The sequence below is a fragment of the Melospiza melodia genome, unplaced genomic scaffold (genome assembly GCF_035770615.1).
Source record: "Melospiza melodia melodia isolate bMelMel2 unplaced genomic scaffold, bMelMel2.pri scaffold_47, whole genome shotgun sequence".
Taxonomy (NCBI): domain Eukaryota; kingdom Metazoa; phylum Chordata; class Aves; order Passeriformes; family Passerellidae; genus Melospiza; species Melospiza melodia.
The window spans coordinates 4,123,585-4,138,895 of NW_026948793.1; the positions used below are offsets into that span (position 1 = coordinate 4,123,585).

Sequence of the window (15,311 nt, forward strand, 5' to 3'; positions counted from 1 at the left end):
AAGGCAGTGTCAGGGCTGAGACCTGGCAGAAGAGCTCAGCAGGCACGGTTAAATCCACAGCTTCTCCTGGGGTTAGACACCCCAGGGCCTGGAAAAGATCTCCAAGTATCAGCTGAGCCAGCTCAGCTTTTAGGTCTGGAATGCCATCTTGTGATGGCAGTGGGGAAGTGGAAATGGCCCCTCTACGGAGGCAGAGGAGATGATGGAATTACAGAATGGGTTGGGTCAGAAGAGACCATAAAAATAATTTTATTCCTCTCCCTGCCATGGCAGGGACACCTCCCACTGTCCCAGGCTGCTCCCAGCCCCAATGTCCAGCCTGGCCATGGGCACTGCCAGGGATCCAGGGGCAGCCACAGCTGCTCTGGGCACCCTGCCAGGGCCTGCCCACCCTCACAGGGAACAATTCCTGATTCCCAATATCCCATCCATCCCTGCCCTCTGGCAGTGGGAGCCATTCCCTGTGTCCTGTCCCTCCATCCCTTGTCCCCAGTCCCTCTCCAGCTCTCCTGGAGCCCCTTTAGGCCCTGGAAGGGGCTCTGAGCTCTCCCTGGAGCCTTCTTTTGTCCAGGTGAGCACCCCCAGCTCTCCCAGCCTGGCTCCATGGCAGAGGGCCTCCAATCCTGGGAGCATCTCCATGGCCTCTCTGGACTTGCTCCAACAGCTCCAGGTCCTTCTGATGCCAGAGCAGCTCTGCAGGGGTATCTCACAAGGGCAGAATAGAGGGGGACCATCCCCCCCTCACCTGCTGCCCACTCCTCTGTGGGTGCAGCCCAGCACAGGGGAGTTTCTGGCTGCCACTGTTGGCTCATGTCCAGCTTTTCATCCATTATATCCTCCAAGTCCTTCTTTGCTAGTCAATGAGCTCTTCTCCCAGTCTGTGCTCATGTGTGGGGTATCCCTGACCTGGGTGCAGCACCTCAAAGAGGAAAAGGCACCATCGAGGCCATGGCTGCCCTGCCTTCTGCTGTGTGGGAGCCAAGCAAGGCTGGTGTCACTCACAGGGCAGTGCAAGCACCAACACCCATGAGGTGTCATCATCACAGGCCCCAGCCATGACAGACACCAGGGGGATAAAAGTTCTTCTCGCCAAAGCCTGAACGTGCTTGGCTGTGGGGCTGGAGGTGACCACCATGGTAAATGATGACGTACATCCACAGATCTTTTCTTCCATAGGTTTACTGAATTTTCTTCCTCTTCCCACGGTATTACTCTGTCTTTTTCTCCAGTGACTGACAGTGTGGCCAAATGGTGTTGAGCCAAAATCTGATTGGTACAGAAGGATCACAGTACCAGCCCTGCAGTGCCAGAACTGAGCAGTGACAGGGGGCAGGCAGTGAGCCCTGGGCACGGGTGTGTTCAGGGCTGAGGTGACAGTAAAGGATCTCTCCTGCTGCCACAGGAGCTGCCGACATCAGCTACATGGGGGATGGCCCACCCCAGGCTTGGAGCACACGTCTTTTGAAGCACTACAGCTCCATGCCAGTGCAGATCTCTTGAGTGGATGCACCGTGCCAGCAGACAGTGCTCATGTCCTGGTTTAACCCATCCTGCTAATTTATGGGAGCAAAATCACTCAGATGTGATTCCTCCTTTATGCTGCAACTGAACATTCACTCGACAGAGGTTAACCAGGCTTCTGGAGCCAGTTGAGTTGCTTTGAACACAAGCTGCAGGGCTGTGCTGGGATGCAGGGAGCTCAGGGGAGGCTGTGTCTAGACTAGAGGAACTCTCCAGGAGGCTTGCTGGGCTTTTGTTTTGTAGTAACTCATATCTCAAATCTGGCTTGGAACAAAGCTTCTCAGTCCTTTCAGGCCTTACCACGACACTTGCAGGAGAAAAGGAGGTTCTGTTTAGTGGTCAGCAAGCCAAGATGAACAACAGGGACTGGCTGCAGCTAATGCAGAGAGCTAATTCCTGTGACAGAAAAGGGCTTCACCCCCATGGCAGAGCGGCTCTGCTGTGTTTCATCTGGTTTGATGCTTTTCACCCAAAGTTCACAAATGATGTGCAGGCCTTTGTTTGAGCCCCCCTCCAAGGCCAGCAAGCAGAGACAAAGCTGTGCACACAGAGGGAATCTGTACTGGGAAGTGAGAGACCGGTCCTGGCACTGAGAGTTACTGAGTTCTGGTATTTGGCATTCAGGAAGCTTTTGAAGTATCTCCCCAATCCTGCTGAAAATGTCTTATTAAAGAGACAAAGCATATTAATTTGGGCCCCATGATGGGCTAATGAATTGAACAGTTCTAAACTGAAGCTGTGGCTTAGGGTCTTGGCAGAGTCATCATCCATGCCTGTGTGGGCACGTGCCCTTGGCCATGGGCAGCGAGACCCCCAGGAACAAGAGCATGAAGTGTTCTGTGTCTGCTCTTACCTGTCTCTCCCCAAACAGGTTTTGCTGTGCTGCACTGGGCATAGCTGGGAAACCTGTTCCTCACCAGGTTCATCAGTGACAGGGGAAGCACCGAGCTCCTTCTGCTCAGCACCAGCCTCTGTCCCTGCACACAGCAGTGTCCTGGGCACAACAAGCCCAGAGCTTCCCAGGACAAGGCAGGATCAGGCTGAGCTGGAGAGGAGCACCCCACATCCAGGAAGAATAGCTGCCTGCTTGGGCTGAAAATAGGCCATGAAACATTTGAAGAAGACAGAGCTGGAGTGGATGATTGCCTGAGGCAAGGCACAGCTCCATCTGAGTTCACTGCTGAGCTCTGAGAGCATAAGCACATGAGGAGCATGGGGGAGGGATGCCAGGCTTTCTGGAAAGGCCTTCAAGTGTCTCAACGGAGCACAAAGCCCAAAGAAAAACTTCCTTTGAATGGATCCCCAGCGAGGGAGTTACAGTTACACTGCTGTGCCCAGACATGGATACACAGAGCACTGGGCTGATGTTATAGCATCCAGTGGAGGTCAGGGAAGGCGTGGAATTGTGCTTCTCTCAGCAAGGCACTTGGCAGCACCACAGCTTTTTCTCTGCTTATTTCAGGGCTGGATTTTTGTTGCTGCCAGCTGTTTCTGAGCTGACACTTCTACCTCCTGTGCCCGAAGTGGGACACATCAGGGGCAAGCAGAGGCAGCTCACCAGCCCTCTGCTTCCCATGAGCCGGTGCTTGAGTTCAGTTCTCCCAGCTCCACAGATAGTGTTCCTGCTCCGGCTCTGTCAGGGATGCTGGAAGTGTCCAAGGCCAGGTAGGACAGGGACTGGAGCAACCTGGGACAGTGGAAGGTGTACCTGCCCATGGCAGCGAGTGGGACGAGACGATCTTAAAGTCCCTCCCGGTGCCTGATTACCGAGGGTTTTTCCCCGCCCCGGGGGGAGCGGCTGAAGAGAGCGGGGCGGTGTCTGTGGAATCACCTCGGCAGCGTGGCGGGGCCTGCTCTTTTTCTGCCCCCGCCGCCATGTGGAGATGAAGCGGTTGTGGGGGGCTGGGCTTCTTCAGCTCGTCGCCATGAGGGCCAGGAGCGGCTCTGGCGGGCCGGGCTCCCTCGCCATGAGGGCAGGGAGTGGCTCTGGCGGGCTGGACTCCAGCTCGGCGCCATGAGGGCAAGGAACAGCTCTGGCGGGCCGAGCTCCCTCGCCATGAGGGGCCACCGCCGCCATGAGGTGAGGGGGGGCGGGGCACAGGGCACGGGTGGCGGCAGCAGCGGGGCTGGAGACCGGGGCTCCGGGGCAGGAAGGCGCCACCTGAAATACTCACTGTCTCCTATTTAGCTGTTCGGCCGGGGGACTGGGGATGTTGCTCGGCTGTGCAGTTCAGCATTAATTCCTCAGCCTTTCGCTCGGTGTGCTGGCTTTTGTCCTCTGCCACAAGCCAGGCCGCTGCTGTTGAGCTTTGTGAATACAGATGGAATAATGGCTTATTTGTGATGTTTCTGCTGTCCTCTCTTTAGGCCTTCAGCCGATGACCAATGGCGGTGACCCGCCCGAAGGAGCAGCTCTGAGGTGCCCCGGCCCCGTCGCGTGTGGAACCCCGAACTGAGCTGTGCTGGGACAGCTGGGGAGGCGCTCCGGGAGGGCATTGGAGCCTGCGAGAGCAGATGTGAAGGGATAACCTGCCCGTGGAACACAGCAAGAGCTCTGGAGCCACATGGGTGAGGTGTGACCGTGAGCCAGCCTGGGAAAATGGGCAAAAATGTTTCGCTGTCTAAAAGGCCTCTGCTGGCTCCTGTGCTAGCCTCAGGTCTTTAGGGTGGAAATAGCGTGGTTTATCCAGAAATAAGTTTAGCTTATCTATTCCTCTTGCTGGATGAAGCCTTGATGAGAGTAGGCATCATCAGAAAAGTGCCTCCACGTTTTTTCTGCCCTCTAAACCCCCCAGTTTTGGGGTTTTTGTCTCCCAGCAGTAGTCAGCTGCCCGTGGCTGCTCAGTGCCTGTGCCAGTGTTATGCTGCTGGGAGAGAAAGGTGCTGCTGAGCTTTCCTGGCACCAGCAAGGCCGTCCTGGTGCTCAGTGGTGCCAGGTTTTGGCAGCACTCTGCATGCCTGAGAGTGGAGTAACTCCTGCCCGTGGAGACAAGTGACTAGACTGTACGTGTTCATGCAGCAACAGGCAGCTTTATTGAGATCTAACTTCCTTACATAGATAAGAAGGCCCATGAAGGTAATCCTCATTGGCTGAGCCAGTTACTACTCAGCTAACCAGCCAATAGCAGCCTGAGTCTCCAATGGCCTGGGCCTGCTCTTACTGGTCGAATTACATAAGCAAGGTAATTATATAATAAATCACTTATGAAGTTGGAATTATTTATACTGTGTGGCCTACAGGCCAGATGTAGAGCATCACAGAGGAATAGCTCATAAATATGGAACTTGTGTGTGTCATAAAACCTCTATAGCTCATAAATATGGAACTTGTGTGTGTAATAAAACTTCTGTTTGCATGATGTTTGGGGCACTCAAATGGAGGAAGGATCCTCCAAGTGATCAGTGCTGCAATAAAAATGAATGCTTTTTGATACTCAAACTGTGTTAGAAAGTTTCTTTTTGGGTGATTTCAGTGTCAGTTCCACAAGGCCCTGTAGTTTCACAGTGGCCCCTTGGTTCTAAAGTGTCACGATAGCCTCAGTCCCACAAGGCCCCACAATGTCCAAAGAGTCCCCTTAATTCCATGGGGCCCTGAAGAGCTACAATGGCCCCTTGGCTCCATGAGGCCCTGCAGTGCCACCCTGGGGCAGGAGGCCAGGAGGAACTCGTTCCCCACACGCTGCAGCTCCCTGGGCCAGCTGGCACCAGCACCTTCTCCCAGGCCAGCACTGCCAGGTACAGCCAGGGCCGAGCCACACTGCAGCTCCCTGCAAACCACGGCGGGGGCTGCAAGGCCAAAACCCGAGTCACAGACAGTTTGTCACTCTTCCTGTCTGTATCTGACCAAGAAATGTCCCATTGTGGGGTCCCCTTTCCTGCAGTCACTGCAGCACTGGGACCATCCCTGGAGCTCTGAGCAAGAGAAATGGCCAGCGCTGCACCTCTGCACTGACTCAGGGATGGTGGGAAATGCTCTCTGGGGTGGCTGGAACCATGGAAAAAGGACAGTTGGGAGCACAGAGGGAAACCCAGCTGGGCTGCTGGACTGGGGCAAGACATCTCTGTCTGGGGGAGAAGTTGGCTGTGAAACTCCCTCCTGTGGATGCTCATGTGCCCAAGAGTTGGGCACTGAAGAGCATCACAACAACAGACAGGAGGATGGGGCAGCCAGGATTAAAGTGCCTCAGGGGGGTCTGGACTGGCCACACAAGGGTGAACCCTGGACACCATCTCCAGGTTATCCCTGACTGTGAAACACGGGCTGAGATCAATCAGGGCCAGGCCAGGCAAAGCCCCTGTGGTGTGGGGGGGCAATGGTGGGAATATAAATCTGGGGCGACACGTGGTCTTGGTAGTAGGTGTAGTAAATTGGGAGCACCATTCCTAAACCACAACAGCCCTGGCAGAACCAGGCCTGTCCCTGCACTGCCCCCGCTCTGCTGCCCCACAGCTGCTGGATCAGGAAGGGCAGAGCCATGGGGGAGGAAAATGCACAGGGACTCCTCCTGGGAGCGACCTTCCATCCTGATACTCAGACCCCAAGGCAGAAACCCCCATCGTCAGCTGGGAGGTCACCATCAGAGTCTCTGCCAATATCTCACTTGGTGAATCTTTCACACTGAGATTTTGGTCCTTCCTTTCAGTTTCTTTACTTTTTGGGGCTTTTCATGATTCCTCCATAAACATGACAATTCATGTCCCTAATATGGCAATTCTTTCCTTTTTATGAAAGTGTTGGGAATTAGGCCACATTAAAATGCTGGCAGGGTGTGCATAGGTATTTGCAGCCCTGTGGAGAAGCAGTTGGGATATAAGAACCAAAGAAGTGTAAAATGGTTTGAGTTAGAAGAGACCGAAAAGAGTCTCTGGTAAAACTCCCATTACCCAGGAACACCTTCACTCGTTCAGGTTGTACAAAGCCCCTGACCTTAAACACATCCAGTGATGGGGTTTCAATTCTGAGGGCAGCCTATGCCAGTGTCCTGCCACCATCATCAAAAAATATTTCATCCTTACAGAAAATCTAAATCTGCCCTCAGTCACTTAAAAGATACAGTGTATTATTCTGTATTATATTCCCCAATACAATCTTGGGCAAAAATGTACTCAGCCATTCCTGGACTTAAATCACATCTCCAGGGCTGAGCACCTTTGAGAAGGCCCAGAGATCTCCCAGGATGGCATTTGGAGGCCCCAAGAACATGATCACTGTATGGGAACTGGAAGTCCTGGGTTCAGTGGAGACTGAGGGCAGAACAAGAACAGCCTGTGAGGATGACAAAGGTGGATTCAAATATATTGGACCTCTTCTTCATAGTGGAAATGAACCTGAGATAGAAATAATGTCACCAAGTGCAGCTGTGACAACCCAGAATGGAAACAAGAAGAGATCAATTTCCCTCCCAGGGCAGGGCTGTGGCACAACACATTCCCCAGAAGGAGCCTGGAGCAGCCCAAGGCTCTGTGTGGGCAGGCAGAGGCAGGCAGGAGGCAGAGCTGTCAGCAATGGAAGGGCCCAGCCAGGTGGGGCAGCCGGGGGATGCCGACAGCCTGCAGGGACAGAGACGCAGGGCAGGGACACCGTGGGACAGCCTGGGCTGCACAGGGCACAGGGATGGGCAGCAGCTGCAAGACAGCCCTGACAGAGCCAACTTGGGCAACACTTTGGCCATGGCTGCTGGCCCTGGGCCTGAGGCCACAAGGGGACAAGTGACCCTTGCAGGGCTGGGGCCTCATTTCCTCCTTGTCCCTGCTCAGCAGCCTGGCGGGGGCTGCCCCATGCTCCTGCCCTTGGCATTGCACATCCCCGCATGCCAGTGCCCATCCCGGGAAGAGCCCTGAGCAAGGAGGGAGGGACAGGATCCGCCTGGCCAGGGGCTGGGGCTCAGGCCTTGGCCCTTTGCATTCCTGAAACACATCCAGCTTTGCTCAGCACCAGAGATACCTTGGCCTTGTTTGTCCCCAGCTGTCATCACTGCCTCCAGGGTTCTGCTCTAACTGGAACCAGGGGAAAATTTCTCATTTGTGTCTCTCAGTGGTACCCATTAAAACTTGGAAAACTTTGGAGTTTCAATTTAATTTTGAGTTGTTGAGAAGTTTTTTGAACACTCTCTCAGGGACTCAGTTTGATGTAAATAACACCAAATCCCCAAGAGTCTCATTTAAGTCCTTGTGCTGTGTCTGTGCTGCTGAGCTTTAAAGGAACAGCTCTTCCCAGGACCAGCTCCTCTCCCAGCCCAGCAGGGCTGAGGGCTCTGCCTGCAGGCACTGAGGGGACAGGAGCCAGGCAGAGACAGGCTGAAGGCAATCAGGATTGGGAAGACATTGAGCTGAGACTTCACTTGGGGAAACATCTTCACAGCCCTGTGCATGGTGAGTCTGTGGGTGCAGGGCAATGTCCCTTGTGCTCCTGGAGGGATCTCCTGAAGCCAGTGCACCCTATAGCCTGGGGGATGTGTCAGGAGGACTCTCCGAGTTTCTCTCTGGCGCAGGAGCAGGAGGAGGAGGAGGATGTGCTGCAGAGCGGGGCTGCCCTGGGCACCATCACAGGGACAGGGCAGGATGGCTCCTGCTGCCAGGGACGGCTGCAGGGGGTGAAGCTGGGGCTGCAGCCAGGGCTGCCCTGGGCTGTCCTGCAGAGCAACTCCTGCAGCCCTCAGGGCTCTTGGCCAGCCCAGGGCATGTGCCAGCTGCCAGGGGCAGCTCTCAGCCTGCCTGGCAGCTCCCCATGGACACTGCAGGGGAGAAATTGGAGGTGGAAGGAGCCACCCCCATCAGGGCAGATTCCTCCTGCTGTGGAGATGGTGCTGCATGGCCAGGGCTGCTCTCAGCTTTCTCCTCAAGGGAAGGGAAAGAGGCTGTCAGCTTTGGCTGTGTCACTGAGACTCCTGCACTGTCAGCCTGGGCATCAGCAGATGTGCCTCAGATCTCCCTCAGACAGGGCCTCCTCAGCCTCCTCTCCCTACAGACAGCAGCAGCAGCACCTTGGCTTGCAGCATCTCTGTTTGTCTGGCCTGCCCTTAAGGCCCTGGTGCCAGGGAGATGCCCCTGGGCAGTGCCCTGTGCTGGGAGGTGTCTGCAGGGCAGAGCTGGGACCCCAGGGCTGGGCTGGGCCCTGGAGGCACAGGCAGGGACAAGGCTTGGATAGAGAGAAACAGTTCCCAGTAGGCACAACTCCAGGCAGCAGAGAGCCAGACCAGCCCTTGATATCCTTTCCTGTTCATGTGCATTGGGAAAGAGAGAAGGGTTTGGAAAAAAAAATTTCAACTGGAGAATTCAAAAAGTCTACTTCGTTTTTCAAAAAATACTAAAGCGTGATCACGGTGAAATAGAGAGAGGTTAAATGAACAAAGGGCACCTGTGTGGTTCCAGCAGGTCTGACTGCCCTGCGGCACAGGGAGCCCTGTTTTCCCTCAGGTCTCCCCAGTATTCAGGCTGAGTGCAATGCTGAAAGTAAAGCAGTAACTCAGAAGGAGCACAAGCCTGAAATCAAAAAGGAAATCTGTCCAAGCTTGTCAATGTCTTTTTCAACAGCGCACCATGCCCAGAGTGAAGGAATGTCCAACAGCAGCTCCATCAGGCACTTCCTCCTGCTGGCATTGGCAGACACGCGGCAGCTGCAGCTCCTGCACTTCTGCCTCTTGCTGAGCATCTCCCTGGCTGCCCTCCTGGGCAACGGCCTCATCATCAGCGCCGTAGCCTGCAGCCACCACCTGCACACGCCCATGTTCTTCCTGCTCAACCTGGCCCTCGCTGACCTGGGCTCCATCTGCACCACTGTCCCCAAAGCCATGCACAATTCCCTCTGGGACACCAGGATCATCTCCTACTCAGGATGTGCTGCTCAGCTCTTTTTTTTTGCCTTTTTCATGTCAGCAGAGCTTTCCCTCCTGACCATCATGTGCTATGACTGCTACATGTCCATTTGCAAACCCCTGCACTACGGGACCCTTCTGGGCAGCAGAGCTTGTGCCCACATGGCAGCAGCTGCCTGGGTCAGTGATTTTCTCTTTTCACTGCTGCACACAGTCAATACATTTTCCCTGCCCATGTGCCATGACAATGTCCTGGGCCAGTTCTTCTGTGAAATCCCACAGATTCTCAAGCTCTCCTGTGCTAAAACCTTTCTCAGAGAACTTGGGCTTCTTGCAGTGTGTGCCTGTTTAGGAATTGGCTGTTTTGTGTTCATTGTTTTCTCCTATGTGCAGATCTTCAGGGCCGTGCTGAGGATTCTCTCTGAGCAGGGGTGGCACAAAGCCTTTTCCACCTGCCTCCCTCACCTGGCCGTGATCTCTCTATTCATCAGCACCTCATTTTTTACCTACCTAAAGCCCCCCTCCATGTCCTCTCTGTCCCTGGATCTGGCCCTGTCAGTTCTGTACTCAGTGATGCCTCCAGCCCTGAACCCCCTCATCTACAGCCTGAGGAACCAGGAGCTCAAGGCTGCAGTGCGGACAATGATGACTGGATGGTTTCAGAAACATTAAACTGCTGGCCAATTTCTGCAAATCACTTGTAATAAAAGTCATCTTTGATATTTCTGCTTGGTTTCATTTTGGAGATTCTTTCTCTTTTTATTTTACTTTTTTCACCTTGTCCACTAATAAATATGATTGTTTGTGCCATTTCTAATTTTGTTTCTCTCCACCTTCCTCGAGGCAGCAGCCTGTGTCAATGAGGGGCTGTGCGCTTGGTTGCTTTAAAGGAACTAAATAATCTCCCAGCAGAGTTTCCTGCAGAGATGCCCTTTTTTTGCCTTCTCTGGAGCTGCAGCAGCAATGTCTGTGTGCAGAGCTCGGGGCAGATCAGTGCTGGCCCAGCAGCTGTGCCCAGCAGCAGCAGCACTTGGTGTTGCCAGTGCTGCTGCTGTGGCCCTGCCCCACTGCCCTGGTGGCCCTGGTGGCCCTGGTGTTGCTGTAGGGCCTGAGTGCTCTTGGGGCCGGGCACAGCCCTGGGGGTGGCAGTGCCAAGGCTGCAGCAGGGACAGCCCATGGGCACTGCTGGGGCAGCGCTGACGCCTCAGCCCAGGCCTTGGGGGCTCCAGGCTCCTTGCCCAGGCTCTCTCAAGAACACGCCCAGGCCAATGCTCAGCACAGAAAAGCCCCATGAGCAGCCCCAGGCTGGCCGTGGGCAGGCTGGGGGCAAACAGCATGGCTGGGGCTCTGCAAGGGCCCTGGGGCAGACGGGAAGGAGCAGCAGAGCAGGGGCTGATCCATCCCCAGTGCACTGGACAGCCCAGGGCAGCGTCCCAGAGCGTCTTCATGGAGCTTCCAACATCATCCCCCCTCTGCAGCCCTGGCCTCTCCCCCAGTTCACACAGGTGCCCCATCCTTGCAGGCACAGACACGGCAGCACTGGCTCAGCAGCCCCTGTTTGCATTGAACAGAGCAGGCGGGAGTACCCCCATGCTGTTGCTGTGGGGACATGAACCTGAGGGGGCACAAATGCCATCAGCCCCTGGGGCCAGCAAGGGCTGGGGGACACCAGGGAAAGCACTCAGCTTTGTCCTGGCCTCTGCAGTCAGCCAGAAAGTTTGTTCCCATCAGCTGGGAGTTTCCTGTCCCACTGCAGACGCTGTTGCTCAGAGCCAGGGCTGCCTGGCAGCCACCCCCAAACTGCCCTGAGCGTTTCATTTGCTTCACCTCTGCTTTCTTTACTCTTCCTGATACAAATTTCTTCCTGTTGCCTGCCCCTGTTCCTTCCCCTTCAACCAGCCCATCTCTGCCCTGGTACACCACTGCAGAGATTTGTATTGCCTGCAATGCTGGCACTGGCTACACCATTCCTGATCCAGCCAGGAGCCATTGGCCTTCTTCGCCAGCTGGGCACACTGCTGGCTCATGTCCAGCCTGCTGTCCATCAGTGCCTCCAGGTCCCTTTATGCCTGGCCGCTGTCCAGCCACTCTGTCCCCAGCCTGTATTGCTGAAGGGGTTGTTGTGGCCAAAGTGCAGGATCCAATATTTGGACTGATTAAACCTCACCTTGTTGGATTTGGGCCCTGGAACCAGCCTGTCCAAGTCCTGTGCAGAGCTCTCCTACCCTCGAGCAGATCAGCACTCCCAGACAACTTGGTGTCCTCTGCAAATTTGCCAGTGGTTGACTCAATCCCGTCATCCAGATCATCAGTGCAGATATTGAAATCCACGCTGGCTGGCTCTGATCCCTCGGCCATCCTGTGGGTGCCCTGGGATGGCACTCAGGGTGATCTGTTCCATAATCTTGCCGGGCTCCCAGGTCAGGCTGACAGGCCTGGAGTTCCCTAGATCCTCCTTGCAGCCCTTGTTTGGGTGGGGTCACACTGGCACCTCCAGTTCTCTCAGTGGGAGTGTTACCCAAAATTTGTTAAAATAGAAAACTCCTTAACACCAATGTAGCATTAAGAAGCAACATTCTTTATTCAGCCAGATACACGGGGGACAGCTCCTCCCAAAGCCGTGCATGCTGAGTACAGGAAAGTTTCTGTTTATTTTCTGTATTTTGCACACATATGCATTGATTGTCCTGGACTAAACACACATATGAATATAATTTCCCCAAAATCATTAAAGTATTTCCCCTCCCCTTTACCCATGTATTCTTCTGTCCTGGGGGTCTCTCTGGTGAGCCCTGGTGGTCGCGGACCCCAATGTTCCAGTGGGCCTGGCTGAGCTGGCAGGACACTGAGGCTGGTGAACTTCCAGTTCCCCTTCTCACACAATGGGTGTTGTGTGGTTTCCATAGGCCTGGGGTTTTGGAGAACAAGCTCCAGGTGTCAGCTCAGCTGGTGGAGACAATTGATCATCTGGTAACATGAGGTCACAGAGTGGGCTGTGACATCACAGAGTGCATTACGTGAGGTCATTGAGCAGCTATGACATAACAGATTGCCTCTGTGACACCACAGGACAGAAGTCTGAAATCACAGAGCTAACTGTGACATCACACTGCAGAGGTCTGCCATCACAGAATTGGCAGTGACATCAGAGGCCAGCTGTGTGACATTAGAGAATGAGCTGTGACCTCACAGAGAAGGCTGTGACATCCCAGAGGGGCTGTGTGACATCCCAGCAGGGCTGTGTCAGGTCACTGGGTTGGTCACTCTGCCCCAGCTCCCCCTCACAGTTTCTCCCAACAAGTCCAATGCTGTTCATGTCCAGCGTGGTCCCTGTTCCCCAGTATCCCCCTGGCCCACCTGGAGCCACAGCCTCCACCAAAGGATGTTCCACAGGATCCACCCCAGAGCCTGACAGGGGACAAGGGGCCAGAGCTGTGTGACCAGGACATCAAGGATGGAGATTATCCAGGTCACTGTGGCCTGGGTTGGGTTCCCCAGGGCAGGAAGGATGTCTGGCAGCTGGAGCAGGGTCTGGGAAGGGCCTCCAAGGTGGGGCTGGAGCCCTTGGGCTGTGAGCAGAGGCTGAGGGAGCTGGGCTGGTCCAGCCTGGAGCAGGGAAGGCTGAGGGGCTCCTCATGCCAGCCTGGCAGTGCCAGCGAGGAGGGGATGGAGAACACAGAGCCAGGCTCTTCACAGGGGGCTGGGGGGAGACAAAAGCCAATGGGTGGAAGGGGAAAGAGGGGAGATCAGCCAGGGCAGGAGGAGATGCAATGAGTCAGGCTGGTTACAGAATTTCCTCAACACCAAGAGCTGCCTGACCTCCCCTCTCCATCCACCACTGACAGCTTTGCAAATCAGGAATTGTTGGAGCTGTTTTGCACCACACCAGGATGAGCACCCTGATCCAAGAACTAATTGTGTTTGTATCTATTACAGAACCACATTGTGTGAAATTAATTTTAGTATGGAAATCACTTGTGGATGGTGGACTCATCAGATGCTTCAGGGACCATGCACATAGCTCAGGGAAGAGTGTGATTGTTATTAAATTGTGTCCTGTTCCACTATAGTCTGTTGGCCATGAAGAGAAACTTTCTGTGCCTCTGAGTCTCATCAGTTCCTGACCCCAAAGGACACAAACCTGATGAGTTGTGGTTCCCACCCCAGTGATGGCACTTGCATCTCCCTCCATCCCCAGAGCAGAGCTCCCTTGTCCCACAAAGTCTCTGGCAATGCAGGGATGAAGGAAACAGGACAGGCTGTGGGGAACCAAGTGCAGGGCAGTGCCCAGGAGAATGACTTTTGCATTTGATGGAGCTGTGCCTTCCCTTGTCTTTGTTGGCTGACAAGAAATGAACATGCCTTTGTGTCTCGGGCAGTTCCTTCTCCAAGGAAAGCAGGTGGGAGTTGGAGCCAAGGAGTTGAAAGCTGCAGGTGCAGCCTGGGCTGGAGGGAGCTCAGATTTGCACAAGGCTGCTCTGAGTGCCAGGGCTTGGATGGGGGAAATGGTGGGGTGGGGATTGGGACAGAGTCTGATTGATTGTCAGCCATGAAGGGTCTTGATTTTCATATCTACTCAAACAACATGAGGAGGTACTTGCATTCATTGTCAATTGGAGATTGCTATTAACATTCCCCTGTTAATAAAATAAGCAAAAAAAAACTGAAGCAGGACCTAAGAAATGTTTTCTCACAGTGTTTTTAAATAGAACATATTCAGTTGAATGCACTTATGAATTCTCTCTTATTAACCACACAAGATTTGGAAACTGAAATCAAATTATCCCCAGAGGTTTGGCTTGTTAAGGTGTTCTGAATGTTTATGAGCCCTGGGACACTGAATTCCTGCACTGAAGAGCTGAAGGCTGAACAAGCCTCTGGAGCAGGAAAATTCAGCAGCAGCCTCCAAGTTGCTGAGGATGTCAGCAGCCCCCACTGAGGCCATCCCTGCCCAGAGACCGTGGGCGAATGGGCAGACAAGGAGAGCGTCCCTGGGGCTGGGGCAGCACAACTCAGAGGCACCAGCGGCTCCAGCTGGGAAATGGAGTGTGGAATGTGGCTGGGAAAGCCCTGCCTGGGCTGTGCCAAGCAGGACAGACAAGCACTGACTCCCATCCACTAAAAAACTCTCTCAAGGAGACATTTAAAAGGAATTGCAATTGTTTGTGTCCTCTGAGTTGAACTCACTGGAGAAATACCAACAAGAGATTCTCAGGAGCTCAAAAGATCAAAACAGACTCTACTGGAAACTTTAGACAATCGGAGAAAATTTGGCAAAAGGTTTATTATGACATTGTAGTGGTTTTGGTTTGTTAATTTAAGACTTTTCTAATCTTGAGATTTCTTAATTAATGTGTTGATGAGTGTGGTGTGTTTATTTTAGTGTCAGTTAGTTATTTTTGTATTTATTTTGTTGTGAGATAGGATTAGAAGAAAGGTATAGTACACTTAAAATTTTCAAAGGCTGTAAATTAAATTTTATTAATAGTAAATAAAGGAAAAATCTAGTAAGCATTAAAATAAACTCCTTAGAACACTTTTTTTTCTTTAAAACTTTTTCTTTTTACTGACAATATAAAGAAACTAAACTTAAAATTTCTAGTTAATTTACTATTGCTAGAATAGTCTTTTATTAGTTACTTAGGGAGAGAAGTTTTTTCTTGTTAAGGTTATGGAGATTTTTTTTGCAAGAGGAAAAAATAGCTTTTCTGTGATTTTTAATTTTCTCATTGACAACAGTTTTCTGGGGAAATTTTTTTTGCGAAGTTGTTTTTATTGCTACAGGCTTTTTCACAGCTTGTTGATGGGCCATGTCGACTTACGGAGTATTGTTTTAAAAATTAATTCTTTAAAGGCAAAAATCTTTGTTACTTACTTTTAAAATTATTTTTATCTCTGGGAATTGAGATCTTCTTTTAGGGGTACTGGATTAATATTTTAAATTTCTTGTTTAAAATTTTGATGAAATTACAGTTA

General features: G+C 52.9%; 1 non-coding gene across 1 annotated transcript; it reads left to right on the plus strand.

The window, feature by feature from the left end:
- Positions 1 to 4,333: 4,333 nt before the first annotated feature.
- On the plus strand, positions 4,334 to 4,537 carry LOC134413666 (small nucleolar RNA SNORA74). Its single transcript, XR_010026565.1, has one exon. It is a non-coding gene; the product is annotated as a small nucleolar RNA SNORA74 (small nucleolar RNA).
- Positions 4,538 to 15,311: the final 10,774 nt, after the last annotated feature.